This window comes from Choloepus didactylus, chromosome 7 (genome assembly GCF_015220235.1).
Source record: "Choloepus didactylus isolate mChoDid1 chromosome 7, mChoDid1.pri, whole genome shotgun sequence".
Classification (NCBI taxonomy): Eukaryota; Metazoa; Chordata; class Mammalia; order Pilosa; family Megalonychidae; genus Choloepus; species Choloepus didactylus.
Window position 1 is genome coordinate 107,658,492 of NC_051313.1, and position 10,075 is coordinate 107,668,566.

Consider the following 10,075-nt stretch of genomic DNA (forward strand, 5'->3'; position numbering starts at 1 on the left):
CCTTCCCTCTTGGACCTCGGGCATAGGGTTAATCAGACTTTCAGTCCGTGGCAGACACTTCACTGGCCTGTCTTATTTCAGGGGTTCCTTTGTAGCTCCTCTCCCCTCCCGTTCCTCTGCCCTCACAGTGTTTGATGCTGATCTTTCTGTTTGTATGTGTCCTGCAAATGGGTACTGCTGTTTTGCAAACGGGTTTTTATTTATTATTATTATTATTACTATTTTTTAATTTGGTAAATGTCATTGTCTTGGTACTGTTTATAAGCATCTAGCTTCGGTGCTTTCCTGCCTTGTACTGCATGCCCCTCCCCCACCACACACAAGCTGCAGTGACTGTCCCTTACATGCCCCACAGGAACTGGGCTGAGTGGAGCTGCGAGGTCACAGGGCACGAGTGCATTTAATTAGACTAAACATGCCCAGCCCCTGTCCACAGGCTGCCTAGCCGTCCCGACCACCCACAGAGCACAGGGCTCCCGTGTCCCCACACCCCTGCCAACCCTGGCCTGTATCCAGCTTTCTAATTTTTGCCATCTACCAGAGGTAAAGTGATACCTAGTGATTTTCAGTACCTCTTCTTATGCTTGTTAGCTTTTGGGGTTTTGTCTCTTTGAATTGCCTGTTGATCTCTTTGGTTCATTTTTCTTTGGTTACAGTGCTGTCCTCTTGTTGCTCTGCTGACATTCCTTATATCGTCTAGTTCAGATATTAATCCCTTGTCAGTTTTGACATGGCCATCATTCTGTCATGGTCGAGCACTTTGAAATCTAACCCCTCTCCCTCCTGCCCGCTGCCTGGCTCCTCGATGAGTGGATGGCACAGGTGAGGCCCTTCTCACTGACTCTGCCCTTTTGGTAAATGCCACGCGTCAGGGACAGGGCACAGCCTGCAGCAGGACCAGCTCCTAGCACAGAAGAGCCCAGGCATGGCAGGCAGAGGCCGGCCCCCAACCACTGTTCCTGCCCCTGGGGCCCACTGCCCCTGGCAGGTGTGGGTCCAGCCTGGTCCTGGTTTTCTTTATCCCAACCATGTAGCTGCTGAGCCCAGCCATCACGCCCGGGCCTGGGGCCTCAGCCCTCATTCGGACCCTGTCCCTGGTCTCACAGACTCGAAGGTCAGTGAGGGAAACAGCAAGTCCACAGAGCAGGGTGGTGGCTAGGCCTGCGTCTCAAAGAGCAGTCATTGCAGGACCCAGCTCGGACCCACTGCCATCACCGGCCCGGCTTTGAAAGAGGCCCGAGAGTTCTCTAGGCCTCAGAGGTCTTAGAGCCCTGAGAAGGAAAGGGAGTGGAGCTTTTCGTCTCCATTTCTAGGGAATGTACTTTCCAGGTCCTTTCCTCCCATGGAGTTGAGGGGCGTTTGCCCCCTGGCTTTCCCTTCTGAGCAGGGGGCAGGTGCCTCAGGGAAGAGGAGGCTTGCCCTCTATCCAGATCTGAATGACCTTGGGCAGATCCTTCCCCCTTTCTGGAGCTCAGGCATGGGGTGGAGAGAAGGTCTCCCAGGACCCTCCAGAATTCCCCAACAAGATGCCAGCATGGCAGCAGTGGCTGTCACATCCTCCTCCTCATCCCTTCTCACCCTTAAGGGATGAGAGCAGTGAGAACAGGGGTCACCCCTGGGTCACTGGTGCCAGAGCTTCTGCTGCCTCTCTGTATCCCCCTTGCTAACAGCCCAGGGCAGGGTGTTTCCCTTTCAGGGTTTGCTCTCAGAGCCTTTTTATACTTTCCTAACAACACCTACTATGAATTGAGCAAGTACTGAGTGCCAGCTACCATGCTTAGCATTTCACATTGATGATCTCATTTATTCTCACTACTTGGTGATGTGGGTACTTTTATTAGCCCCATTTTGCAGATGACACTGAGTGGCTCAGAGAGGGTAAGCCACCTGCCCAAGGTCACTCAGCTTATAAGTGGCAGGGCAAGGATTCAAACCCAGCTTTGCCTGTTCCAGAGACCATTTTCTAGCCTCTTCTTTCTATGCCCCCATGGACCGTCTCTTTATTAAACTCTACCTGCTCAGATAACATTGCTTGGCCAAGTCCTCTCTATCCTTCTTTCATGTCCAAACTTCAGATGAACTCAAGTCCCTCTACCTTTCCCAGATTCACTCCTATTTTCCCCTCTGCAGCATCTCCCCCTTCCTGTCAGAGCTCTCTCGGTCCCAGTCCCTCCTGAGCCTCTCCTTGTTTCTCTGCATCTTCCTGGAGTGTGCCCATTGCCCCAGGACTCCTGGGGTACAGGAACTGGGCACCCACACAAAACCAGGGGATTCCTGGGGCTCCTCACTCAGCCCCAGCCCTGCTGTGCATGCTGGTGCTAAGGAGGGGCTTGAGGGGGGTCTGGGCCTCACATCCCAGGCACCACCGTCCCCTTCCTGAGGCTGAGTGGGGTCAGTCATTGAGCAGGCCACCCTCTAGGGCCCAGAGGGATGGAGGACCCGGGTCCCTGCAGCTGGCCTGGCACATGCCTGATGTGAGCAGCCTGAAGGTTTTGTGCCAGAAGCCACTGGGTTATCAGAGGGGAATGAAGGGGCTGGGACACACCATCTCCTGGGACGTGCAGGGACTCATGCCACTTGGGTGTGTGTGTGTGTGTGCGTGTTCACATGTGCCTGCTGTGCCTTCTGGGCCCCAGAGGAGGGTGGAGGGCTTCTCTGCTCAACACTTGACCCCTGAGAACTTAAGATACTCAGAACAGCATCTGGGACCCAGCAGGTCTTTCACCCATGTTCACAGTTATTATTTTTATAATTAGGGGCCTAAACCATTTTCTTTTATCCTGGGTAAATTCTATCTTCCAATGAAACTTAAGCTGGCAGAGGGCTGGGAGTGGGTGTGTGAAGTGAGTTTGGATTCCCAGGCTGAGTCCTGGCTCTGCCTGTCTTCCAGCTGTAAAGCTATTTCATTTCACCTCTTTGAGCCTCAGCTTCCCATGTGTCAGAGGGCTGATACTGCCTGGGATGGTTATTGAGTCTGAAATGAAACTCAGAATGTGCAAACCATGTGGAGTGCCATGGTGCAACATAAATGTAGGGGGATGTTGCAGCTCACCTTCTTTTACTCCTATGTAGTGCTGTCCCAGGATGGGTGACTGATGGACCCTCGACTCCATCTGGTAAGGATTTGACCCTTGTCCTCAAAATGGATTGGGCAAGCTTGGCCCCAAAGCTGGAGCAGATGCTCAAGGAAGGCATGTTGCATGAATGAATGACTGACTGAATACATGAAGAGGCTCCCATCTCTGCAGGTTTTGAGGCAGAAGCCAGCTGACCCCAAACTGGGAGCTTGAATGCCAACTGGGGGTCAAATGTCAGACCCAGGATGTTGGAATGACTTTTGAGGTAACTTCCTGCTGTAGGTCCTTTCTAGGTTCTGGACTTGAGCAGAGTTCTGCTCCCCCTCCAAGAGCCCCTCCTCACTCCCTGTGGAAGGGAGGACATGCTTCAGGAGGCCAAGGTTGTGTGTGTGTTGGGGGGAGCACTGCTAGCTCCCGTGGGTCAGCCTGGAAGGCTTCCTGGAGGAGTGAGTGGAATACTAACATGGGAGCCACAGGGCTGGCCCCTGGTCCCAGCCATCACAGGCTTGTGGTGACTAGCATGCATCTGCCCTCTGCTTGCCCCACCAGCCCAACCCATGACTCTGGGGGGCAGGAGGGAGGGCCATGGGGGCAGAGGGACTCTGGCCCAGGTGTGCATGGGGATTCCTGAGCCTGCAGGTTTCAGTTCTTGCTGACTTACCTGGGCAATGTCTTGGGAAGCTGGAGCCTTCTAGATATGGTTCTGATGCTGGCCAATTCTCATCTCTCGGAACCTGTTTCCTCCCCTGCAAAATAAGTGGTTAGCAAAGTTGACCACCCAGGCCTGTCAGCAGTAGGTTCTGGGTGGGGATCTTCTGGGAGCTACCTGGTCAGTGCAGCCCAAGTCTGCCCTGGGACCTTGTACCCCTGGTGAGCTCAGATGATAGGTTTCAAGAGCAGTGGTGCTGTGGGGGGTGGTGAGTGGGTGGGTGGGGGTCTTCTGTCTCTGTAGCTGTCACTCCTTGGAGGGCCTTCTGGGGCTGGAAAGTACCCCTGACCCAGCAAATTTCACTTCTTGGCATCTGTCCCTTCCTCAGGTTCCCCTGCCCCATTTTGTCCCCTGGGTGTTACATTCCACAGTGGAAAGCGATCTGTCATTCAAATCCTGAGAGTTAGGAAGAGAAGCCGGGGCTCCCTGGGAATGCTCACGAAGCCCATTCCCACAGGGGCCCCTCCGCCTCCTGCCAAAGGCGGGGGGTGGGGGATGATCCTGGTGCACCCCAGCTTGAGGGCCCAGCAGGGCGTCTAGTGTTGGGAGGCTGGTCAGTCCTTCCCTCCCTCCCTGGGGCCAGCGACTGGGGAGTGGGGGTGAACCGTGTGGAGGAGCCACTGGAAGGCGGCTAGAGGCTGGGCCCTGGGGTCTCCAGATGCCTGGGCTCCCCTGCCCCCTCACTTCTACCCTGACTCTGTCTCCCAGGAACGCAGCTCCCGGCACCCCCTGCCCCACCCCTCCTAAGCTGGGGATTTCCGCAGGCTGAGCCAACCGCCTGACCCTAATTATGGCGCCTTCATCCCGTTGGGGTTAAGCTCCCTGTGGCCTTTCCTGCCCCCACCCCAGAGGCCAGTCCTGGGGTCAGGGACTCAGGAGGCTCAAGCCTGCTGGGCCCTCTGCAGCTGGCCAGTGTTGTGCCCAGTGTCCCCGGGGGGTGGGGAAGGGGCAGAGGCAGCTTGCCCTGGGGGTCTGGGTAGACAAGCTAAGATCTCCAGGGAATGCTGGGGGAGGGAGAGCCCTCAGAACACGGGAGAGTCCTGGGAGTGGACCTCTAGGGAAGTCTGAAGATGGGAAACTCCCAGAGGCCCCCTGCTCGGAAGAGGCTTTCTTTGTTGGTAGAATCTCATGGGATGGAATCCTTGAAAAAACCATCTAGAACAGTGGTTCTCAATCCTGGCTGCATGTAGAATCACCTAAAAAGATAAAAAAAAATACCTATGTGTCAGACCCATCACTACTGACTTTGACTTCATTTGTCAGGGCTGGGGTGAGCATGGATTGGTATTTAAAAAATTCTCTGCTGGTGAATCTCATGTACAGCCAGCTTGAGACTCGTTGCTTCTTTCCAGTACCACCCTGGGTGAGGAGACCGAGGATTGGCCAGCAGAAGGCCCTGGAGGGGAGATTACATCTCTAATTGGGGCAAGGCTGGGTCAGAACATGGGGCTTCTGACCCCGAGGCTGTCCCCTAGAGGCTCTCCCTGTACATGGAGCTCTGGAGCTTCTCATCATTCGGGCACTTAGTAAGTTGCTCTGCCTTGGTTTCCTCATTGTGACAATAGGCCCTCGTGACGAGGAATAAGGAAGATGATGCCTACCCATTGCCCAGCAGTACCTAGGGGGAATGGTGGCCACTGTCCTGTTCTTTGCCTGGGGTCAGGGCTGCAGGGTCCGGGCAGAGCCTCCGTGATCATCTGGCCCATCAGGCAGGGGCAGCCCTTACAGCTAGAGCTGCACTGGGTAGAGTGATGAGTGGCCACCCTGGAGTCTTCCTGGACTCTGAAAGGGAGGTGCAGGGAAAGTACTGGAAAGAATGGCTCCCTCACGTACCCAACACTCCCTGAGGATGGGGCTGTCGCTGGTCCAGGCGCTGCAGCTACAGAAATGGCCACCAGGTGTCACCCTCTGCTCATGCTTGTAGCTCAGGCAGAGCAGAAAGGGAAAGGAGCTGCCTGGAGAAAGGGGTGGTGGTGGTGGGGAGCCTCCTCCAGGGAGTGGGTGAGTTTGAAGAAGCCTGAGGCTGTGGGGTAGCTGCATAATTTCTACACGAAGGTGCTTTGCAAAGGCTTATTTGTCTGCTTTCAGAATTCAACTTCCCTTGTGACATTAAATCAATTCAACAGGTTATTTGTAAGGCACCTGCTGCATACAGGGAACTAAGAACCCTACTGAACATACCTACAATGTGTCAAACCTTGAACACACAGTAGGCCACTCAATGGTCACAACAACCCTTTATAGTAAGGATGATTATTAGCTTATTATAGATGAGGAAACCGAGGCTCATACCGCTTATGTGTCATGCCCAAGGTCAGCCACTTGGGCAAGGACTGAGGTTGTCTGGAGCCTAAATTATCTCTCCTACACCAGATTAACTTCCAGAGAGTTCTAAGACAGGAAACATGCAATGGGCTTCCTTCCAGGTTGGGAGAGGATATGGCAGGTGGCAACCCTGCCTGGCTCTGCTACTCAGGGGCCAGTGAGTAGCTCTGACAGGACAGCCTGCCAGAGGGCAAAAGTGGGGGGGGGGGGGCAGAGCTTAACTCCCTGGGGAGGGTGGAAGTGGGATTTGTGCTAGGTCCTGGGTGTTGGAATGGTCAGGCTCTCTCTACTTGCCCATGTCCTCCTCTGAACAAAGTCCCCACCCCAGAGTTATTTCAGTTTCCTCACCTATGAGTTCAAGGGGTGGATTTTGTTCATCCAACACTCGGTCCCTGCCCCCATCAGGCTCTTGACTAAGCAAGTTTCAGGACAGATAATAAGATGGACAAGATAAGCCATTCCCTTCCCCTCCCCACCTGCAACTGCCCTACCTTATGTCTAGACCAGTGGCTTCTAAAATATTTTTGATCATGCACTCCTAGCAATAAAAAAATTGTTGAGCATGCACCTGTAATGAGTATATTTTACTACTGTTTATTTAGTAAAACACACTCACACCAAATGCAAAAAGGATAAGATGAAAGATAAATAGATGTTCTAATACTTTCTTCCTGCTCCAGAGATGGGAGGGTAGAGTCAGTCCAACCCTACTCAGGATGGATGCATGCTCAGTATTCCAGAACATTCTTGCCCACCCTTCCCTGCCCTAGCAATGGAAGGGAGAAACTCCAGGTCCAGCAATTGAGAGTGTGGGCAGACAGGAAGCAAAAGCAGGCCTAACTCTGGGGAGGGACCCAGCTGACTGGGACAAGAAGCTTTTTATTTTGGACCCTGATGTGATTACTTTTTATACTGACCCAGGACATACAGAACTAGCATATCATGTCCCGGGTAATACCTGATTGAAGTACTTCAGGCAGTTCTAGTCCATTTTCAACAATTTAACACCCCCCCCCTCGGGAAGTTGGGGAGCACTCCCCCAAACAGGACAGGAAGGATAGAGTCCTGCCTGTGAGGCACTTGGGTGCCCCCACCCCCCCAGGCTTCATCCCCAATGGCCCTTGCTGGTTTGGAGGCCCCTGTGGCCCCCTTTCCTGGCCCGGTTCATGCAGGGACCAGCACTTGGGGGCCTCCATAAGTACTGAGAGGAGAGACAAGAGGCCACACCAGGGGGGCATAAAAGGGAGCCCCTCTATGGGACCTCTTAGTGAAGTCTCAGGAGAGGACCCCCCCCCCCCCCCGGCACCATGCTGGAGGAGGACAGAGTGGCTTGTGAAGGCATCTGCCTGTCCCCGAGGGTGAATGCCAGGGCCGCAGCCATGATGGCTAGCCCGGTGTGGGTGCCTTTGTGTGCTGTGACTGGGTGTTTGTGTCTGCAGTCACTGGGCACTTGTTCTGTGGGGGCGAAGGGTGTGGGGGTGGGAGCACAGCCTGCGGCTGGGCACATACGTGAGGCCGGGCACGAACGTCCACAGCCTCACCCACCAGCTCCACTCCTGCCAGGTACAACCAGCTGCTGCAGCCACCCACCGCCCGTCACCCACCTCCTCTCTTTGCCAGGCCTGGGGCAAATGACTTGGAGGGCACCTCCCCTCTCTTGGACCTACCAAGGTGGACCAACTCGTTTGGGGCAAAGGCTGGGCTCCCCCGTTGATGGGTGCTCTGCTAAATCCCGTCCCCCACCTCCTCACTAGAGGGGTGGGGGCAAGGCAAGGGAGTAGGCATGGGCCAGAGATAATGCCCCTCTCCTCTCCCAGACTTAACGGGTAGAGGGGCCTGAAGGGGCAGGGCGGGGGTGGGGGTGGGGAGTTTCTCTGCTTGGGGCCAGGAAATGATTTCCATGCAAATGAGATGCAAACTCCCTAATGAGTTTGTAATTAGGAGACGAGAGCTGCCAGGCCCAGGCAGTGCCTGCAGGTTTTATGAATGGGCCGGCGTCGGGGGAAGGGGGAGGCGCGTCGGCCCGCCCCCACATTTCCCTGCCGCTGCGCCTGCGACATGCCGCGCCGCACGTTGCTGCCTCCCGGCCCCGCCGCGACCTGGCTCGCCGCCAGCGGGTCAGCTGCTCCGGGTCGGCGCGGGAGGCTGCCGGCCAGAGTGCCCGCCACGCCGTCGGCCAGCGACGCTCTGGGGCCGGCGACACGCCCCCTCCCCTCCCAGGGCCCGGCAGGAGCTCTATCCTCTGGCGCCCCTCTTTCTGGTAATTGGAATGGTTTCCTGCAGCAGGAGGGCTTGAGGCTAGACTCCAGGCCCTGTTTCCTTTCGGATGGGCAGCTCTGGGAGGTCTCTGACCACAGGCGGAGCATGGGGCCCCACGTTGGAGGCAATGGAAGTATAGGAGAGAGGGGAGGGGCTAATTCTTATCTCAGAGGCTCCTGTGCCTCCCCAAGCCCCTTCTCATGCCAGTTTACACCTGCCTAACCTCAAAATGCCTGTCTCCACCTCCCCAGGGGTCCACACCAGCCTGCTGTGGGCCTTGCTCTGACCTGGGGCAGCAGAGAGGGTCTCCTGGGTTGCATGGGTATGCTCAGGTCAACTCTCTTCTGGAAAGAGATTGTTCTGGAAAGAGTTTGAGAGTTCCAGCCCCCTTAGGCTCCTGCAGACCCCTCTTCCCTCCCCTACACCATTGCTTTGGAGTAAATTAACTAATTACCTCTAATTAAAGCGTCTTGCTCTCAGTTCCCTCCTGGGCCTTAGTCCCCGCCCCTGGGAGTCCTCTCTGCCTGGCTGGGTCAGGGAGGGGGCCTGGCCAGTAAGGTGGAGGTCTGCGACATGAGGGTGGGGGGTAAGGGGTAGGGTGGGAAGGAAAGGGAGGGAGGAAGCCCGCTGAGCCATTTCCTTCCCAGGGAGTGGTCCCGGCAGCCAGGCCCTCTGGCTGTACTGGGCCGCAGAGCTGAAGTAGTTTCTGGGGACTTGGGCCCTTGCAGGACCCGGTGAGAGCTGGAAGCAGGGACTGCCTTTGGAGGTAAGGCTGGGGCAGAAGGGCCTGTGCAGGTGCTGAGGCCCCTGAGGGCAACCTTAGAAGACCCTTCCCAGGAAAAGCAATTTAGGGGGGCAGGTCCTAGAAGCTGCCAGTGCTCGGTGGCATGTGCTGCCTCCCTCACCCAGCAGAGAGGGAGAGACTCTGAATGCCTAGGGCCCGTCCTGTCCTTCCTCCCTTTAACGCTGCCTCCTTCTGCTCCTCGGTAGCCTTGAGGTGCAGGCCCGGCACCAGCACCGCCCTGGCACTGCCCTGGCACCGCCCTGACCCCACGTGTGAGACGTGATGAGAAGCCTGCCTGGCAGAGAGAGGCAGGGTGCTGGATTGTTGACCCAAGTCTACTTTCTGGTGAGCTGGCCTTTTCTGGGACTGAGCAGGGTCATGGCAGGCTGTGACTCTGGCCCCTACCCCACTTTGAGCCCTGCCATGCCAGGGACCTGGGCTTGGGCCATCCTGTGTGTGTGCAGACTGGGGTGGGTGGAGATTTGTCGATGGCAGACTTATCTTGGGGGCCACCTTCTCCCACAGCCCTCAACAGCCAGGCGTCCAACCATGGCCACTCCTTCCAGCCCACCTTTCCAGGAGGCTGACAGGGAGGGCCCCTGGCAGAGCGCAGCAGCCATCAGAGTCAGCCGGTGTGTGAGTTGTCCAGGGCAGGGGTCGGGCTCGGCACAAGTAAAGGCCACCCCTGGGATGTCCTGAGCCCTCACCTGCCAGCTCAGGCCCCCTTCTAGGCCTGCTTAGAAGCTGGCTCAAAACTCCCTACCTCCAGGAAAGCTTTGTCATGCCCCCTGCCCCCTGCCCCCTTGTTGGCCCTTTAAGCTCCCAGTTTCTGCCTTTGTTTCTCTCACTCTTGTCCCCCTCCCCGGACCATCCATGAGCATATCTGTGGCATTGTGTTCTTTCCTGCACTTCCCAGTGGCC